A 19,428-nucleotide genomic window follows, 5' to 3' on the forward strand; every position below is an offset into this window, starting at 1 on the left:
GTTGTCGTCAAACGTTTTTTTTCTTCTCCTTACAACCTGCCTTCATTTCCACATCTGTGCAGTAAAGTGTTGAAATGTTCGCCTTTGACCTTTGTTTCATCTCGACATGAAACCGATCATTTGTAAAAAAAAATATACAAAATCTGTTGGACAAAACAGTCGTGACCTCTTCGAATGTTCACGCACAAGTCGAAAGAACCTTGCGATGCTTTTGTCAGTATGAAAATATAAGCTACCATGTATCTGTTACGTTACGTCGTGTCATGAGAGGAAGCAGGTAGGACCCAAACGCAGCACGAGGGGGAACAAAAACTTCAACACGTCCACTTACTGGATTCCATGGCCGGGGCGGGAACAAACAGGGTCTCAGGTTAGCAGGAAGACGAGGCGTGAAGGACAGGGCGTGATCCTACAGAGACAGAGTTACGGAGAGAGGTCAACATACCAGGGGACAGCAGTGAGACACAGGTGAGTGAGTGTCACCACACTTTTTTTTTTTTTTTGCAGACCTAAGTCACCTCTACCTGACCTTGGAGGCACACAACGGTGCGGATGAAATGCGAAAAGGTCCGGCCGGTCGAAGTGAGAGCCGCGGAGGTTTTATAGCCACTTCAACTTCAAGGCCGCCGCTGGACGCGGGGGACCATAGAGACATAAGATGAGAGAGGGAGGACAGCAGCTGGACGTCAAGTGCCGTAGTTAGATGGGACCTTGGAGCTGAGCCCGGGGGTTCCGGGATTCACTGCTGGACCTTCTGGGAACGACGTGGGCCAAGTAGTGAAATGTTGAGGAAGGAGGGCACCCACTTGATAAACCCAATCTCCAGCATGTATATAAGAGTGCTTCTCAAATAGTGGGGCGGGGCCCCACTGGGGGCGCGGTGAGTTGCCGGAGGCGGGCGTGAGGGGCTTCCAATGGAATATGGCACGCTAGACATAACGGTATCTCTGCTGTAATGCTTGAATGATAACAAGCCTTCAGCCACTAGGTGGCAGCAGCTCATACAGTGGTTTGTACAGATAAACATATACATGTTATCAGGTTCTCTATAGTATTTCAATTCATGGGGGTGTAGGTCGGAGGGGGGCGTAAAAACATTTCTGTCCACAAGGGGGGGCATGACATAACTAGGACTGAGGGACGTGACTATTTTTTTTCTTGAACATCGTCCATGTGTTTTCAAAAGCTTGGTTTTGTACTGACTGGATGTTCAAAACACAACATTTTATCTTGTTTTTGTACCAAAACAAACTGCTGACGTGGGACGTTGCTGTGAAAAGGTTACAGAGACACGTCGGTGAAATGAAGCCGGCAACTTTTCCGCTATCTGTGTTTCTGTTTATTTTTCTGTCCCGCTCATCTCCACACAAACACAGCACTTCCTCCGCCGTTTGTCACATGACTCCGAAGGTGTCACTGCAAAGTGTCTCCTTCTTGTACTGCTGGAATTTTTTTTTTTGGTGAAGTCCCTGGTGAGCAGCACCCATTTCTAATAGTGCACTCGACCTACAGCGCTTGTGGCGTCCATGTCCCATAAATTTATTTTAAAAAAGTCTTGTTCCATCATTTGGATGTACAGCGCTAAAACGCGCTAACTAGTTCGCGCAGGAATTAGCTGGTGAGCACTATACGCAGCGCTATGCACAGAAGACGGATTTGTTTACATTAGTCGATTTTTTTTTTGCGGCATACATTGGATTGTGCTACATTCGCTTTCTTTCGTTTGTGTTGTTTTTTTTTTTTGGGAACTTTTTGCCCTTCATTATAGTCGATTTTTTTTGCGCCATACATTGGATTGTGCTACATTCGCTTTCTTTCGTTTGTGTTGTTTTTTTTTTTTGGGAACTTTTTGCCCTTCATTATGGCTGCCAGGCGTAAATCAGACTCTTCGGATGTTTTTCTGTCCTAGATTATGTTACCTCTGTGTTAGCATAAGTAAGTGAGGTACAGTATGTGAGTTCTGAACTCACAAACCTCAAAAGTATCTTTTGAGTACGACCCAATCCACACAAAGAGTCACTCTCCCCTCGCGACCCTTCACAAACATCTCAGAGGAATGTGAAAAACTTCCACCTCCTCGAAGTTTTTCTACCATTTCCCAAAGAATCCCAGACAGTCTGTGATAACTCGGGGAGGCCGGCGGTCGGGTTAGAGGCAGGCGCTGAACAAGCCGTTGGGTCTTGCTGCGTGTCACGAATGATGATGATGTCACTGCCAAGGCAAAGGTCACAATGCTGCCCCGAGGTTCGCGGACATCTGCTGTAAGTGAAACTCAAACATCAGTCCCCGACAGAGGCAAACAGAGCGGGGAATAAAGCTGATGGAATCTGCGCTGCAAAAACAAACCTTCCGCCGGTTCATTTGAGAAGCAGACAAACAGGATAAAAATAGCAACGCGTCGGCCCTTTTCTTGTGATCAGAAGCAGATTGTTTTCATCAGGCTAATGTTTCCCGTCACTCACTGAAATCCCAGTTTTTCAACTTCTCCTAAAAAGATCTAGTGATTTTAACTCTTAATTTCAAAGAAGGAAAACCCCATCCTTGTACCACGGTGGAGGGAGTTTTTTTTATCGCATGATGTTTTGTAGCATAAGTTAAAAAGCAAATGAGTCTTTAACTTAATCGCAATGTTTTGTAGCATAAGAAGTTAAAAAGCAAATGAGTCTTTAACTATTCCAAGTTTTTTCTTGCCCATGTAAGTGGGCGTGCAACTGGTATTTTGGTCGATCAAATGCATTTTGGGACTTTATCAAATATTGACTACCTAATAGCTATTTTTGTATTGCTGTTATGGAACAGGTTTGCTGACTTTCGAAGAACATTTTCCGCATATTTTTTCGCACCTCATTATTAATAGATTTTTTCAGATATCTAAAAATTTTTTTTTTTTTTCTATTTCCACCGACTTGGGTGATAGAGTTCCCTTTTATTTTTACAGCATGTATATTTTTCCATTGTTCACAATAAACATTAGCACTTCCTGTACCGAGTTATCAAAAATAATTTAAGCCTATATTTAAACCTAAAAAAATTATTTCTTAAATAATTCCATGTGTTCAACCTTTAGTAATTTAGTGATTTATCGGATGAAATTATTTTATTTTTTGTTTTTTTTAATTAATTTATGACAATAAATGAAGTTTTGGCTGCGATCCACCTTTTCATGCCTAACTTTGCATTTTTTTCAGTTTTTCATTTCCACTTATTTTGAAAGGACACTAAACTAGGGGTCCCCAATCCCTGGTCCGGGGACCGGTGCCGGTCCGTAGGTCATTTAGTACCGGCCCACAGTGGGACACAGTAAAAATATGTACTTTAGTTTTACTAATTGACTTCATTCCAAAAGAATCCAGTCATATCCCTTTACTATTTTCATTTAAAGATAATCTAAAAATATTTCAAAACAACAGGTCATTCAGACTCTGATACCGGACGACAGGTCCTTGGTAAAAAAACAACTGAGGGCCACTGGTCTAAACCAAATCTAAACAGTAACTCAAAATCTTCATATTTTTAAATGAAACAAAAGTAAGCACCAAAACACACCGTGAAGTGAGCATGCTTGGATTTCAGTTTGGTCTGTTACAACTACAAATATTCGACGCAAGCTGAATGTCAGGAGTCAGTTGGGTTAATGGAACACCTGCCACAAGAGGAGCATGCAACCGCAACCGAGTTTCATCGACCGACGAGCTCTGGCTCCAGTCTGCGTACGGCAGATCCACCTCCGTGTGGGGTCTGAGCCCCAGCCTGCACTTTCACTTCCTTTTTAAAAAAGCACCAAGTGATGTCTTTGTGACCACAAAGCTGCAGCACTCAGACGTCACTCCCAAGTTTTTGAAGTAACGCGTATGCGAAAGAACACTGTGTGCACTAACACACACCCACCCACACAATGGCTGGCGGTAGACACGGCCACAATCAATACGACTAAAAACAGGAAGTGGGAGGAGAGAACAGACCAACAGACACATGCACTTGGCTTCAAAGAAGAAAACATTAACACAACAAAATTCCAATTGCACTGCTTTGATGTTTTAACACCGTGTAAAAGATCGCGTTTGCTTGCTGGTAAATTTACCGACAGACCAGGAGGGGGCAAACTTTTTGACTCGCGGACCATAATTGGTCCTAAAATTGAACATGGGGGGGGGGCCGGGAGCAGATAGATGGAGCGTTGGTGTGAACTAAGATAAATGACATGTAAAAGTCATGCATGAAGGCTAACATGCTAACATGCTTTTAGCAGTTTCTACACAATCTACTGGGGAAACGTGCGTTGGACCACCTATTTACCACCAAAAGACTTTTTTTATTTCAATTCCTGTTGTAAGGTGACACAAGGTGGAAAATCACTCATCGGCAGTCATCCTGTTCTTTTTTTTTTTCCGTCTGTCTGAACTACTCGTCTCAGCTCTGTTCAACTGCATCAACACCTCCTACGCAACTATGAATCAAACACTCCTTCAAATAAACTTCTTTCCACGACTATTGATGAAAATGTATCAGTCATTCAGAGAAGACTCAGACATACACTCTTAGATAATCGCTATTTAGCAAAAACATGTTCTGGGATGGGAAGTTTTCAAGTACCGTAATCTCTGGACTATTGAGCACTCCTGAATATAAGCCGTACCCACAGAATTTAAGAAAAAAATAATTGTACATATATAGGCCACAGCAGAGGTAAACAGAAACAGGGAAGTTGGGGTCTTTATTATCAGCCACACCGACCACAACAGAACATAAACAGCTAATGTGTAACCACCTGACGCTTCAACATGACAGGGCTGTAAACTGCTTCACTGCCGTTCTCTCTCGCACACACAGCCATTCACAGACAGACATAAGCTACCAGTATAACACACAGCAGCCAGAAAAGTTCTCTCATTGGTCGCTAGTTAGCCCGCAAAAATCAATAAATTAGCATTAGCATCATTGTTTAAGGCAGGGGTGGCCAACCAGTCAAGAGGCTAATTTAAAAAAAAAAAAAAACCTCTCCCAATCTTTTAAAACTTCCAACCGGGCAAAGAGCCGCATGTGGAATTGGCTTTTTCGCAAAGTAATTTGCGTCAACGCCCTCATCACACAGCATAAAAAAAAAAACCACAAACATAAATTTCGACATGAACGTAAGAGCCGCATGAAACCGGGCAAAGAGCCGCATGTGGGTCCCGAGCCGCAGGTTGGCCATGCCTGGTTTAAGGGTTCAAAGTGTGTGAAAAATGTAGCAACTTATAGACTGGAAAATTACGGTATTTATCTCACATGTCATCCTGCTATCTCTTTGTATGATGACTTACATTTTTTATCAATCCTCCAATGGTTAAAACCATCATTTTGATCTTTTTTTGATCTTTTTTTTGTAGGTGTCAGTTACCAACAGGTGGGACTCAAGAGCAGCAACACTGAACAGCGGTCAACAGGTGCAAGACGGGACACTCCAAAAGCTCTACGAGACGCAGCAAAACAACAAAGGAATCACACAGGAGCCAAGATCGCTTACCACTTAAAACCACGGGGGCAGCGCTCTGGCACGGGTTTCTTGGCGAAGTGGCGTTTAAATCCACCAGTCTCCTGATGAGGGAACTCAGAAGCAGGTGTGTGATCCTGATTCTGACTTCACGTGAGCTGCTCCACCGCTGCTATTGGCCTTTGCTGCCACCAAAGACTGAAATCCATCAGATCCAGCCAATACTGGGATTGGTATTTGGAATATTGAGCAGCCAGGAGTTCCTCTGGGGAGAAGATGCATCAGGCTGAGTCAGTGCCAAGACGAGACGATTAAATATCTAATTTCAGATCCACCGAAACAGAAATCTATTTAAGCAGACAGTCTGGCTAATAATCATTACACAGTGTCAGGATCAGCCAGAAACACAGCAGCACCTAATACTGAACTGTGAGCTCTGTTAAATGAAAAGAAGAGCAGAGTTTAACATAGATGATTTTTTTTCTTGTTTTTTTTTATTTTTTTTTTTATAATTATTTGTAGTGACGGATCACATGAAATCTAAGCCTTTCTAACCAATTCAAAAATATTATTAAAATGTTTGTTAAAAATCACTCATTATTCAGATGGTGAAGGCTAAAACCTAACTATGTAAAAAAATAAAAAATTAACATAAAGTTAACCTAAAACCTTAAACCTTAAGTTAACCTTAAACCTTAAGTTAACCTAAAACCTATTTTCATTCCAACACTAATTACATAAAATGTACCATCTTAACAACAATAGCCCTGTCTAATAGCAATAAATAATTCAACTTAAAGATTATTGACAAATGCATAGACTGAATAATAATGTTCTATTACATATGGTGCAAAATAAATATGAAAATAAAACTTAATGTAATCATCAAAAAATACAATTTTATCATGGGCTCACTTCACTTCACTTCACTTCACTTCACTTCATCCTCCCAGATGGCTGCTGGAAGAATGAGGGAGGTGCTGGGATGCATTGGAGGCGCTGAAGGACACTAAAATCAAGGACGTCTTTGATCCCTGGAGGTAAATCCCTCTGTGAAGCTACCGAGCGTCAAGTCTGAACATTGTTAATGAGAGAAAACCCGTCCTGTTCCTCAGCCCTGACGAAACTACAGGACAACATCCATACATATCCACATATTCAGGGTTGGCTAGGTACATGTGGGAGATGTATATTATTATCATGCAACAATATATACACATCTATACAGCTATTTGGGTATATATATATATATAGTTGTATATATATATACTATATAATATACTGTATAATGACCTATAGAAAGCGTGTCAAATCATTACCGTGTCATCACTCATCCTGCCATTGCTTTTTAAAATCATTCACCTCAAAAGTTACAAATGTGATTGTATGATATAAATCAGGGGTTCCCAACTCCCGGTTCGGGGGGCCGGTGGGGGCCCGTAGGCCATTTGGTACCAGGACACAGTGAAAAAAATGTACTTGAGTTTTACTAATATCAAAGATAATCTGAAAATGTTTCAAAACAACAGGTCATTCAGACTCTGATAATAACAGAATAAAGTCTGAAAGACGTTTTATTTTGAAAATTTATTACACATTAAAAATGTATTACCGGTCCGCAGTAACGGCTGATACCAGCCGACAGGTACAAATATGGTTGGGGGCCGGTGATAAAAATAATGGTGTAAATAAAAATATAGAAAAGGAGAGTGAAATGGAGGCAGATGATCCGCTGCGGCGACCCCTATAGGCAACAACGGAGAGAAGGTGAAGAGGATTCAGAGATCGAAGAGAAGAACTGACTCTGCTTTGGTCCTAAAATTCAATTTTTTAAACAATGTTTCTATTTTGTGGAAATGGAAAATTAGGAATAGTACTTGTGGATTTCAGGAGTCTGAACAAAGAGCGTGAAGTCTAAGACAGCGTGCACTGGACAAGAATAAAGCAGAGCTCCAACCTCACTCCTTAAAATCAGTTGTAGACATAATGTTAAATATCTGCCGACATTTTTTTTTCCTTCCTCTCAAATGGACTTCCAGTCTTGTCTGAAAACCTCTGCGGTGATTACAGCACAGGTTCTACCTGAGAACCAAACTACAGCTGCTCCAGTCTCGGAGCTGTGACCTCACCACAATGACCTCAGCTTCCTCAGCCGCAGTTGAATAATTCAGAGCGTCTCGTCAATTATTTAATCTTTAATTCCCGAAGAAAATGCATAAATTGCATTTGAAATATTCAAATGCGACGCCCGACGGAGGCGCGCGACGCCCGACGGAAGGCCCTGGGAGTGACCTTGTTGTCAACTTTCATGGCCAGGGTGGGTTCCTAATTTTCTAATTAGCACAGCGGTGTCAAACTCATTTCCACCAGGGGGCCACATCAGCAATACTGTTCCCCTTGAAGGGCCGGTTGTAAATGGAAGACTGTGTAGATCAAGGGTCTCCAACCTCCGGTCCGCGGACCAGTAACAGTCCATAGATCATTTGATACCGGGACACAGTAAAAAAATGTACTTCAGTTTTACTAATTTACTTGATTCAAAGAGAATCCAGTCGTATCCATTTACTTTCTTTATTTAAAGATAATCTGACAATATTTTAAAATAGTCTGAGAGACGTTTTATTTTGAAAATGTAATGATCCTTCAATGCTCAGCTACTAATCTGTAGTAACAGGTGGTACTGGCTGACCAGTCCTTGGAACAACAAAGGTCAGGGACCGCTGGTATAGATGTAACTACTCCATCACAGACTAATACATGTTTCTGCAGTTGATTATTATTTGATTGATTATAAAAACTTTTAATTTCTTATTATGGAACTCTAGCTACTAGCTACTAACTGCTTTTTAAGCTCCCGCGGGCCACACAAAACGGCCTGTCAGGCCGCATTTGGGCCCCTCCCCCCCGTGCCTTGAGTTCGACACGTACGAATTACAACATAGAATTAAAGTGTTCAGATGAAAATCAGCTCATGCACAGAAGCCGAAGATCGTCTGCTTCACATGAAACGGCGACAGCAGGAGAATAGACGTAGGCAGAACATTCGCCTACTTTCTCCGCGGGAACCAACTCCTCTTACTACAGCCAGACTTGGTTGGACCATAATCTTCTTATTATCGTCATCTTACACTGCAGGAACTTGAGAAAAACCTTTTAATGGTTTGTCTAACCGAGGCAGAGCGTCATTTCTTTCTTACACTCTTTGAAGGTGTGCAGGTCCGAGCTGTCATTTCTGGTTGTCTTGCTCCCAGAAATCCACTCTTTGAAGGTGTGCAGGTCCGAGCTGCTTTCTCTAACTGAAGAAATGAAGTTAGAAAAGCAGACTGTGGACATCTGGACGAGGAGGAATCCCAGCCGCGGTGACGGCGTCAGACTGTCGAGCGGCCGAGGTGCAGGGAGATCGCTGCTCTAACGTGGAAATGTCACCGAGACCTTTGCGTTCACCGCCATTTGACATTCAAAACAGCCATTTAGCATGTTTGCCCACACAGAGCGAGAGTCTTCGGGCATCTGCATTCACGAAACCACCCTCACACTAACGCGGTACGCACGCCAAAACACAACCACTATCCTTATATTACTCTGTGCTCAGCCTACACAGTGCAAGAATTTGCCTTAACAGGAAGTGTAGTACTAACCAAGAACCACAGGTTCCTTGAAAAAAAAACACAGTGTACAACGCAACGGAAAATGAAACAGAAACGTGTCGAAAAGCCAACAAAGAAATTGTTGAAATATTTAGATTGAAGTTGTACGACTCTGTACATCCGTCTCCGTCCAGTGCGATAAGTTCGTTACCATGATTTTACAAATCCATCACAGAGGAACATGTGACCGAGTCGTTGGCTCATGTGGTCATGTAAATACTGCTGAACAATAACGCAATGTTGGAAGTACAAAAAAGTTATTATTATTATTGTTTATAATATTTACATCCAAACGTTATCGTAATTCCTAATGACATCACTTACATCACACGTGTCAAACTAAGGCCCGGGGCCCAAATCTGGCCCGCAGTGTAATTATATTTGGCCCGCGAGACCATATCAAATGTGTACTAGAGTTGGCCCGGCAGTATATAGACCCTATATACTGCAGAATTTGTAGTATTAGCGGTGTATGAGGTATGTTGTAGCGCCGACATTTTTTTGTTGGCCTGTGAAAAAAAGATTTACATTAAAAAGGAACTGGAAAGACTACAGATAAAGAGACATAAGAAATGAATACTACTGTGTGTTTATTATTATTATTATTATTTAATTTGTCATGTGTTTATAATATTAAGCTTTGGTCGTTCCAGATTCAATGTTTACACAAAACTAAAGTAAAAAAATATGTCATTCAGACTCTGATACTAACAGAATGGAGTCTGAAAGATGTTTTATTTTGAAAATCCTTCAACGCTCAGCACCTTGGTACCGGTCTGTACTAACAGATGGTACAAGTTTTTACTAAGCGGGCCACACAAAATGGCTCCGCGGGCCGCCTTTGGCCCCCCGGCCCTGTGTTTGTCACACGTGGACCAGTACTGGTACAGTGGGACACAGTAGAAAAATGTACTTAATTTTTTATTTACGTTCTTTATTAAAGATAATCTGGTAATATTTTAAAAAAAAAAATATGTCATTCAGACTCTGATACTAACAGAATGGAGTCTGAAAGATGTTTTATTTTGAAAATCCTTCAACGCTCAGCACCTTGGTACCGGTCTGTACTAACAGATGGTACAAGTTTTTACTAAGCGGGCCACACAAAATGGCTCGGCGGGCCGCATTTGGCCCCCGGGCCTTGAGTTTGACACATGTGGATTACATGCATTACTGAGACTAAATCCATTTCTTTTAACGACACAGAGATGCTCTTATCTATTTCCGCAACATATTTAAATGCAATATAATCATAAATGTTTTATTTTTCCAAAGCCGCCGCCGACTAACGCAGTGATGATGATGCAGACTGAGAGCTGAGTGAAACACCCTGTCCTCCGCGTCCTAACAGCGCGGTCTGCGGTGGTGGAGAGGGAGAAGAAGACAACAGAATGTGCAATTAGTCAATCAGTGAATCCCCAGCTGAACGGTCATCTGATTACTGGGACCCTTAAGCTGGATGTGATCATCCTGGATCATTTTCCCTCATTTCCGTTGCTGCTGCTGCTGCTGCTGCTGGTGGTGGAGGTCCTCCAGCTGGCTGCTGTCTGGGCCACGCACTAATGTACTATTCTTCCATTAACCGACGGTCGGGCTCTAAATGGGACTGACATGTTGTGGCGTACGAGCAATTAGAAACGAGAAGGCCCCCGCCGAATGACAATGTTCCTGCAAACAAGAAGTGCGGTGTCCTGAATCCTGATCGCTGATCACGCGCTTTGAGTTCGGATTCTGGCAAAAAAAAAAAAAAAAAAAAATTCTGAAATGATTTTCTCCATTTTATGTTGGTCTACGCTTACAGATCATTACTGGATTTAACATTCCGATAAGTCACACTCAAAGCGGCTAATGCTAATATTAGCATGAGGTGGCCTATACGTGGGTTAAGTCTGCTCTGTCAAACTCATTTTGGTCCATGGGCCGCATACCACCTAATTCGATGTCACGTGGGCCGGACCAGTAAAATCATAACCTGATAACCAATCATAACTCCCCCCTTTGTTTTCATGCAAAGATGGGCAAAGTATCTTAGATATTTATTCTTGTTTATTTATATTTAATGAAATATAATTTTACAAAATATATCCTGATGATGAGTGTATTTTTTTTTTTCCAAAATTCGTCAAGTGGACCGGGTTAAACAACCTGGCGTGCCAGCTTTGGCCCGCGAGCCGTATGTTTGACACCTCTGTTTTAGAGAATTTAACGTTAAAAATATTCATCAGTAAAGACAAAAAAAAAAACCAAACATATTTCCTGGATCTGTTTTTGCCGAGACACGGCGCAGCTAACCGTTCAGTTGTTCTCCACAAAAAAAAGACGAGACAATCCTCAGGAAATGAGACATGAACCTGGAGACCCCACGTAGGACCGTTGCTCCTTCCGGTTCAAAGCGAGTATATTTTTGGAATGAACTCACTACATCAGCGTCTTTGAGGGGAACTCACCATGGAGACCAAAAAGCAAAGCAAACTCCTGCTGGAATCAAAGGTTCCCAAAGCCAGGTCTATTGATAGAGCTGCACCAGTGGAAAAGGGACATATCTGGCATAAACCGTTCTGTTTTCCTTTCTTCAACCTTTCAAATCTCTGCCTCCTCCTAAGTTTCTTGGTGTTTGAGAGCTGGCTGTGCTCCCCTCTAGTGCGTCACCAGATTTGTATTGCATGGTAGTTTCCGAATCTATTCTTGGAAATATAAACTGATTTTTTTTTCTTTCTTTTTTTTCTCTGGAGGAGCAGAGAACCGCGGTTTGTCTAAGGGATCCCGGAGAGAATGAGCTGACTTTGAGTTAAGAACTGAAACAGGCAGATACATGGATAACCCTTGAGCTCACAGTCGAAAAACGTGAAAAGAAGCAGAGATCTGTGTCTGTGAGTGACGGAACCAAGATACAGTACGTTCATTTTCCAGACAAGAGTCATTATTTTTACTATGCCGTCTGTCTCACTACTGTCCAGGGCCCACAGTTACATACTAGATATGTAATATCTGAGCTAGCATTTGCTATAAAGACAAGCATAGCTTGACCCTTTTTCCATTTGCGAAGTCTTCGGAATGACTGATGACTTATTTCAACCTGCTTATTTCAACGTCGCCAATATTTCCCATCCATCCATTTCCATCCGCTTATCCGTTACCAGGTCGTGAGAGCAGCAGTCTCTATGACCGCAACCCAAATCACATTGCACCGTACCAACCCCCCCCCCCAAACCTTCCTGCAGGTGGTGAGTCCACTGGAAGGTACCAACCGGCCTAACCGGGATTCAATCTTCCACACCAATGACAGAGACATTGCCTCTGGACCAAGGCACCATTCCAGCTTACAAATGATTGCCATATACTAGAGAGTGTCCCTCCTCATTAAATACACCTGTGCTATCTATTCTGTCTTGGTCTCTTCAGCTACATTTTTTTTTTTTTTCCGCACAGCTTCCCACTCATAGCTACATTTTTTTTTCCGCACAGCTTCCCACTCAATGACGGCAAACAAGCCGGCAGATGTTGTTTAAAACGTGTCATATCAGTCCTAATGAAATGCTGTGAAACAGTAGAGCTCGGCCAGCAGGGATGGATGCAGTCATTTATTTATGCTCCTGAATTTTCTCTCCCAGGCAGCCGGGAAAGGTGGCACAAATGGAGCAGTTTAATTAAAAACTGCTGAGACACTGCCACTGACTTGGCAGTCGCCGACATCTCTTCCCGAGCCTATGGAGTGTAGGAAGCGGCACCAGCAGCAGCACACTATGGTGCGCTGAATTCACTCGACCAAAACCGACAACATGAACCCAATTACGGACATAACAGGGAGCCGGAACTTTTTGCCTCTCAGTGTCCTCTGCTTAATCTTTTCATTTTTGGTGAAGTGGGTAAATTGAAGTTGAAGTGCATTTGAAGTACATACTTTTTCGTTTTCGATCGCTAAAAAAAAAACATTTTTAAAACTAACATGTAAGACGGTTTATACACCCTTTTTCTAAGAATCAAATGCTAGGATGAAATCTGACCTTCGCATTTACTGGCAGAACTGTTTCTCTCTGGTAATATGATTTCGCTAAGCGCTTCCTAATGTTTGAACAGCATTAATGCTCGACTTTGTTTTTATGTCTTGTTTTATGTTAGTCTGTGGTTTAAAAGATCGACAAATTAATCACACACTGCCAGTTATTAGCGCCGATTTTTGTTAGCTCACATTATGGTTTGCGTTGACTTCTGTGTTGTAGCTATTGGATTAGTTATCATTTTTATTTCATTGATCAGTTCTCAAATGCTGGTCAAACATTAGTGGATATAAGGTCTGATTAAAGGATATTTTTGTTTCTTTAGAGTGACCTGAGAAGATTGAAATAAACTCTGCTAGTTCAATTTCCAATGTTAGATCAGTCTCTACGCCGATGACATACTGCTGTTTCACCAAAAAAAAAAAAAAAACCCTAAAGGAACTTCACGCAATGGCAAATGATGTCATGCGCTTGGGGTGAGATGTTTGTTGTAGCAACCCAGACATGGCACAGTAGCATAACATTCCCATCCACTCGTACTACACTCAGGCCAGGCTGAGTTCACTGCCTGGTCAAAGAGGGAAACGAGAACAGAAGATAAACGCTGTCACGGGCCTTCTTCTCTGTTGAGGAAAGATCGTAAATTTAGATATAAATATAAATAAATAAAAGTCCTCTCTGTTAAGCATATGTCAAAAAAAAAAAAGATGTATCTTGTAAAAATGGGCATTCAAGAGCTTCTTACAAAGGTTTATTTTAGTCTCTCAATCGCAACGGTCGCAAAAGTCCAATTGAGCGCCGTGAGTTATCACGGACTTTCAAGAGACTTGTATCAACACGCTCAGATACAACGCTGTGTCTACTTGAAGACCATGCTCCGGATTAGAAGAAGAAGAAGAAGAAGAAGAAGAAGAAGAAGAAGAGAACAATGTGATTTAGTCATCATTTGTTGAAGATGTAACCGGTTAAAAGAGGTTATTTAACTGACATGAAGGCCGAAATCCAGATCTTTTTGATCACAAAAAAGGTTCAAACTGTAAAAGTCGTTGAGGGTTTGGAACTCCTAATAAAAACGGACGGCCCCGAAGCATAAACAACATTTTTAAAGTCAGGTCGTGTCCTTGAAGGTGTCCCTGCCTAACACCCCGCAGTCATAAAAAATCTCAATGAACGAGAGACACGAAGGGAGTCGGTTTGATGCCGGAGTTCTTAGTCTATGACTCTTTTTTTTTGCAAGCGTTTTTTTTTTCTCCGAAGAAAATACGGCCATCAATCTGCTGGTCTCTTCATTAGAATACAGCACCAGCCTGCAGCGGCTGCACACGCAGCAGAGCAGAGTAGAGCAGAGCAGGGCTGAGAGGGAGAGGAATGATGAAACCAGGGCTAAAAATAGCCTCCTCCCAGGATCCCCCCCTCATACAGCATTGTAAACACTTCAGAGAGCCAGCGACAGGCAGCAGCAGCAGCAAACCAGGCCCCCGTGTGTGTGTGTGTGTGTGTGTATACATCAGTGAGACATTAGTGTGTGTTAGATGCATTGCAGTCTCCCCTCCTCTTCATCCACCTCCACGTCATAAACCAGTGTTTCCATCGCGGAGCTGCTATACAATTAAAGCCATACGCAGCTGGTTGGTTTCACCTTCACGGGTAAAAACATAAATTAACACCAAAAACAAGCAAATTCACGTCAAGTTGGAGGGAAACTAACGTGTGACACATAATGCACACGTGACAACTATTAGTGTGAAGGGACAGGAACACCGCAGACGGGACGAGCTTTTTGTCTTACAACAGACAACGAGTGCTAAAGTGCGATGTGCTGTGTTCAGCCTCAGGTACAATCTGAGCTACTGTCTTGAAATTAGACAGATTTTTATTAAAAAAAAAAAAAGTAGAAGAAGAAAAATTTAAGGAGCACAAGTTATAGCCATATCTATCTTAAATATAATAACCTAGTAAGCAGATATGTCAAATTCTTATTAAAATGATTAAAGTTAGCCAAGAGTTTAGGCTAGATAGGCTAGCTTAGCAAAATAATAGGTAACTTCTTCGACCCGGAATTCAGTAATCAAAGACAAATATTAACCTTTTAACAAAAGTTAGCCCAAGCACGAGTTAGCTATAAGCAATGAGAGCATGCTATCAAACCGCTTAGCTATAGCTAAAGTTAGCAAGACATATCTTATATAAAATAGCCAATAACTAGAAAATGTATCCCAAATATAACAACATAGTAAGCAGATAAACAGGAGTGCTAAAGATCGTTAACCTTTAAGACGTTTCCTTAAAGGTTATGCCCAAGATGTAGGAAGTCCTGCGTTTGATTCCCAGATGAACCACATACTTGGTGCCTCTAAGGTGCAGTCTGTCAAATTCGTATTAAAATTATTAAAGTAAGCCAAGAGCTTAGGCTAGATAGGCTAGCTTAGCAAACTAATAGCTAACTTCTTCGACCCGGAATTCAGTAATCAAAAACAAATATTAAGCTTGTAACAAAAGTTAACCCAGAAGAAGGAAATTCTGTTAACCTTTGAGGCGTTTCCTTAAAGGTTATGCCCAAGATGTAGGAAGTCCTGCGTTTGATTCCCAGATGAACCACATACATGGCGCCTCTAAGGCGCAGTCTGTCAAATTCGTATTAAAATTATTAAAGTAAGCCAAGAGCTTAGGCTAGATAGGCTAGCTTAGCAAACTAATAGCTAACTTCTTCGACCCGGAATTCAGTAATCAAAAACAAATATTAAGCTTGTAACAAAAGTTAACCCAGAAGAAGGAAATGATTTAAATTGTTTTATATATATACGTATATATATATAACAAAAAAACAAGAATTACTAAACAGGGTCGTGTGTATCCTTCGGCTCTTTCTGAAGATTCTCTGCTATGGTATGGAAAAACAGAAGAGTCGAGTTTGTATTTTCTTCGCATCAACATTGAAAAAGCGATCATGCAGGGGAAAAAGAAAAGTGTTGCAGATGGGTTTCCATGGCAATGCTGTTTCCTTGTCCTTCTCCACAACCTGACGTCACAATTCAGTGAATCTGAGTGTGTGCGTGCGTGCGCGCCCTGCACGTGTGTACGTGAGGGGGTTGCTCCATCAGGTATTGACTGAGAGAATAATCTGCTTTTATTTTACACATTTGTTTCACACCAATCCCTTAACTTACTACATGACTTCACATGAAAATGTCTTTTTCAATGTTTCAATACACATTAAATACCCAGACGTACCTGCATCATGAGCCATGTCAATCAGCTGCTGCACGTGATGTGGGTTCGTAAACCGACTGTGAATTCTATGTGCAATTCTGCCACCTGGTGGTTGAACGAGGAAACACAGGAAAAAGAAAATTAGTACTGAAGAAAGTAACTGAAAATACAGCATAATCACATGACTGTGTCATTCAATAAATATTAGCAACTAAACTTAAATGTCGTATAAATGGCACACCGTCAACCAGTGCTGAGAAAAAAAGAGAGCCACAAAACACCAATTGCATCGCAACGCACTTTTCTAAGGTCCAAATTTAGACACTAATAGGCCTCAAGGTGTGCTGCCTGTTGGATACCAGGCAGGTGAGAACAAAGGTGTGTTTGCATGCGTGTGCGTGTAAATTGGCTAACTGGAGGTGTCACAGGCAGAAAGCCACATCACAGAGACACGACCTCGCAGCGGGACGACCGCTCAGAGGACACGAAGGTGACGAGAGACTGAGAGCAAATTTATCTGCATTATATATCTGAATTTAGTTTGACTTCAATACAGGTAAAGCGGGCGCAGCAAAATAAAGACCAATAATGATAATGAATGATGAACGAGCATTGTCGCAATTCACCTTAGCCATGATGTGAACATAATTTAAGTACATATCTGAATTTAGTTTGACTTCAATACGTTTTCAATACCCTTTTTCACCATATGAATCCAACATAACGTACAAACCAGGGGTTCCCAATTGGTAGCTGGGGATCTAACAGATCGCAAAAAACATAATTAAAATATTGATGATTCAGTATTGTGTAGTAGTGACCATATACTGTAAAAATTGAATCATATTGTGCCGTACAGTTACATGTATTTATCACTATCCCAATATGTTATGTACATACTGTACACATATGTACAGTATGTACATAACATATGTTCAGTTCATATGAGTAAACTGTCAATATAGGTAGATCCATTCTTAAGACAACAAAAAGAGTGTGTACACCCCTGGCCTAAAGGGTAGAGGATGGGGTCTGTAATTTATAGCCACACTTGACCCTCTAACCACTCATGAAATCCACAAGTCCATAAAACAAACCAAAAAAAAAAAAAGTAGATCCACAATGTGCCACAAGAGGGTGCTCGTCTGCCTCAAATCTCTCACTCTTTCTATCGCTGTGCCATTTGGCCTCTGAAATCCTGAACAGGCTTTAGACTTCAATAACCTGAGCTGAAACCTGCTGGCTGGAATCCCTTTGTTTTACGGACTCGTTGTGTTGTTCAACTGAGCCCGTCGTCAGCAGTTTTCCCTACGATCTGTCTCACAAATCCCACTGAGTCATCAGCCCCAGGCTGACCGTCTTTGTCCAACAACATGTGCTGATCTCGGTGTCCGACCGCACTCCTGCCCCACCGTCAGCTCATCAGTGAGTCAAGGCCTACAAAACACAGGCTACCAACATCGGGTGTAGTCTAGCAGCTAACCAAAGTGATGAAATGACTGTGGGTTCCAGCAGAGGGCCCCAGTCAACTTCACACCCCAGTGTTTATGTGACAAAATAGCACCTCAGGTTTTGTTTAGTTTGGTTTGGCTTTTGAGGGGGATTAGCAAAAATGCTAATTCCAGCATGTTGGTTAAATATTACATTTACATAGTTCTGGAATTAAATCTACAACAGAACCCAGAATTTGTCAAATTTATAACTTAGCAGTTCTCATAAGCTAGTCAATCCACCAGTAACTGTCAGCTCTGTTGTTTGCTGTTAGCAGGGAAGCTAAACGGACATCTTTGGTGATTAAATATGAACTTGAGAGTCTAAAAAGCTCCAAGGAACCTAATCACACCATTATGCAATTAATGGCATTGCGGGAAAGATAAAATTAATTTAAAAAGTATTGTATTGCACACATTTATTGCCCTATTATAATTAAACAAACATAAAAATGTAATTAAAATATAATTAAAAATGATAATTTCCCTCTCACAGTAGCAGTTAAAATATTTCTTGTACATCTCAACTTAAAAATGAAATAAATAAATCATTAAGGTAAAGCTAGTTGCCACTGTCAGTGTGTTAACATCTAGTTTGTTACATAACTTACCCTCAAGAGTCGAGCATTACATTCATAACATCATAACAGGCACCTTAACAACCACAGCCGGAAGTTGAAATTTGGAAATGAGTTTTCCTTTTGTTTCTGGACGGAAAACCAATATAGAAATACGTATTTAATCGGTGAGCAGTCTATGTCTATGTCCATGATCGTAGCGTGAGTTAATGAGGACGGAGGAAGGTAAACAGCAGTTGATAATTTCAAAATAAAACAGGAAGTGTAATGTTGTATACGTAGAGCTAGAGTACATCTCAGAAAAAAATAACAAAACTTAAGCACCTCTTTCCGTGGCACCTTATTAGGCTAGAGTAAGTTCTGGATGCCAGATTAATGTGACTAATATCCCATAATTCATTGCTCTTCATGAGCCAAGTGGTCATTTCTTCTGTGTGGACAACAGTCGTGGTTTGCATGCTTTTATAGGATGACCAATAACAAGGAGGATTTGCAGTGCTGACTGACGTTTTCTACAATATCCAGGACAGCTCCTTTACATCCAACGGCCTATTCAAGGACTATTAATCACCTGAAGAGCAGGAGGGACGTGAGATTTAGTGACATGGGATTCCGATCCATCAGAGGAGTAATTAGAGTTCTGCTGACGCCGAGCAGTAAAAATGCAAAGGTGAATAAAATAATGCGGGACGGTTGGAGATTAAACCTGCACGGGATAATGCTTTAAATCAAACTGGACGGTTGGAGATTAAACCTGCACGGGTGTAACGGTCTCATATCTGTTTGATTTGCTGCATCGATATTCATCCAGACAGAATTACAGCGTCTGTCATCACCCACCGTACAGTATGTGAAGGCTTTAAACATCCACGACAAAGGCTCTTCGAATCAATAACTTTAGTCACAACACTGTGGCGGGAAAAATATCTTTCTGCGTGTTTTCGGTGTTCTGCACTGAATTCAAAATATTTTATAACTTATCACTTATACATTTCTAATTAACGTTAACTATTCTAACTATTTCTAAACTGA

At 41.3% G+C, this 19,428-nt stretch overlaps 1 long non-coding RNA gene across 1 annotated transcript; it reads right to left on the reverse strand.

Annotated features, from left to right (window-relative positions):
• Positions 1-275: 275 nt before the first annotated feature.
• LOC112488283 (uncharacterized) lies at positions 276-19,076 on the reverse strand. Its single transcript, XR_003052165.1, has 4 exons — positions 18,430-19,076; positions 16,350-16,433; positions 5,507-5,738; positions 276-409 (listed from the first exon to the last, which is right to left on the reverse strand). It is a non-coding gene; the product is annotated as an uncharacterized LOC112488283 (long non-coding RNA).
• Between the last annotated feature and the right edge of the window lie 352 nt (positions 19,077-19,428).

The sequence above is a fragment of the Cynoglossus semilaevis genome, chromosome 16 (assembly GCF_000523025.1).
Source record: "Cynoglossus semilaevis isolate Cse_v1.0 chromosome 16, Cse_v1.0, whole genome shotgun sequence".
In the NCBI taxonomy this organism is placed as follows: domain Eukaryota; kingdom Metazoa; phylum Chordata; class Actinopteri; order Pleuronectiformes; family Cynoglossidae; genus Cynoglossus; species Cynoglossus semilaevis.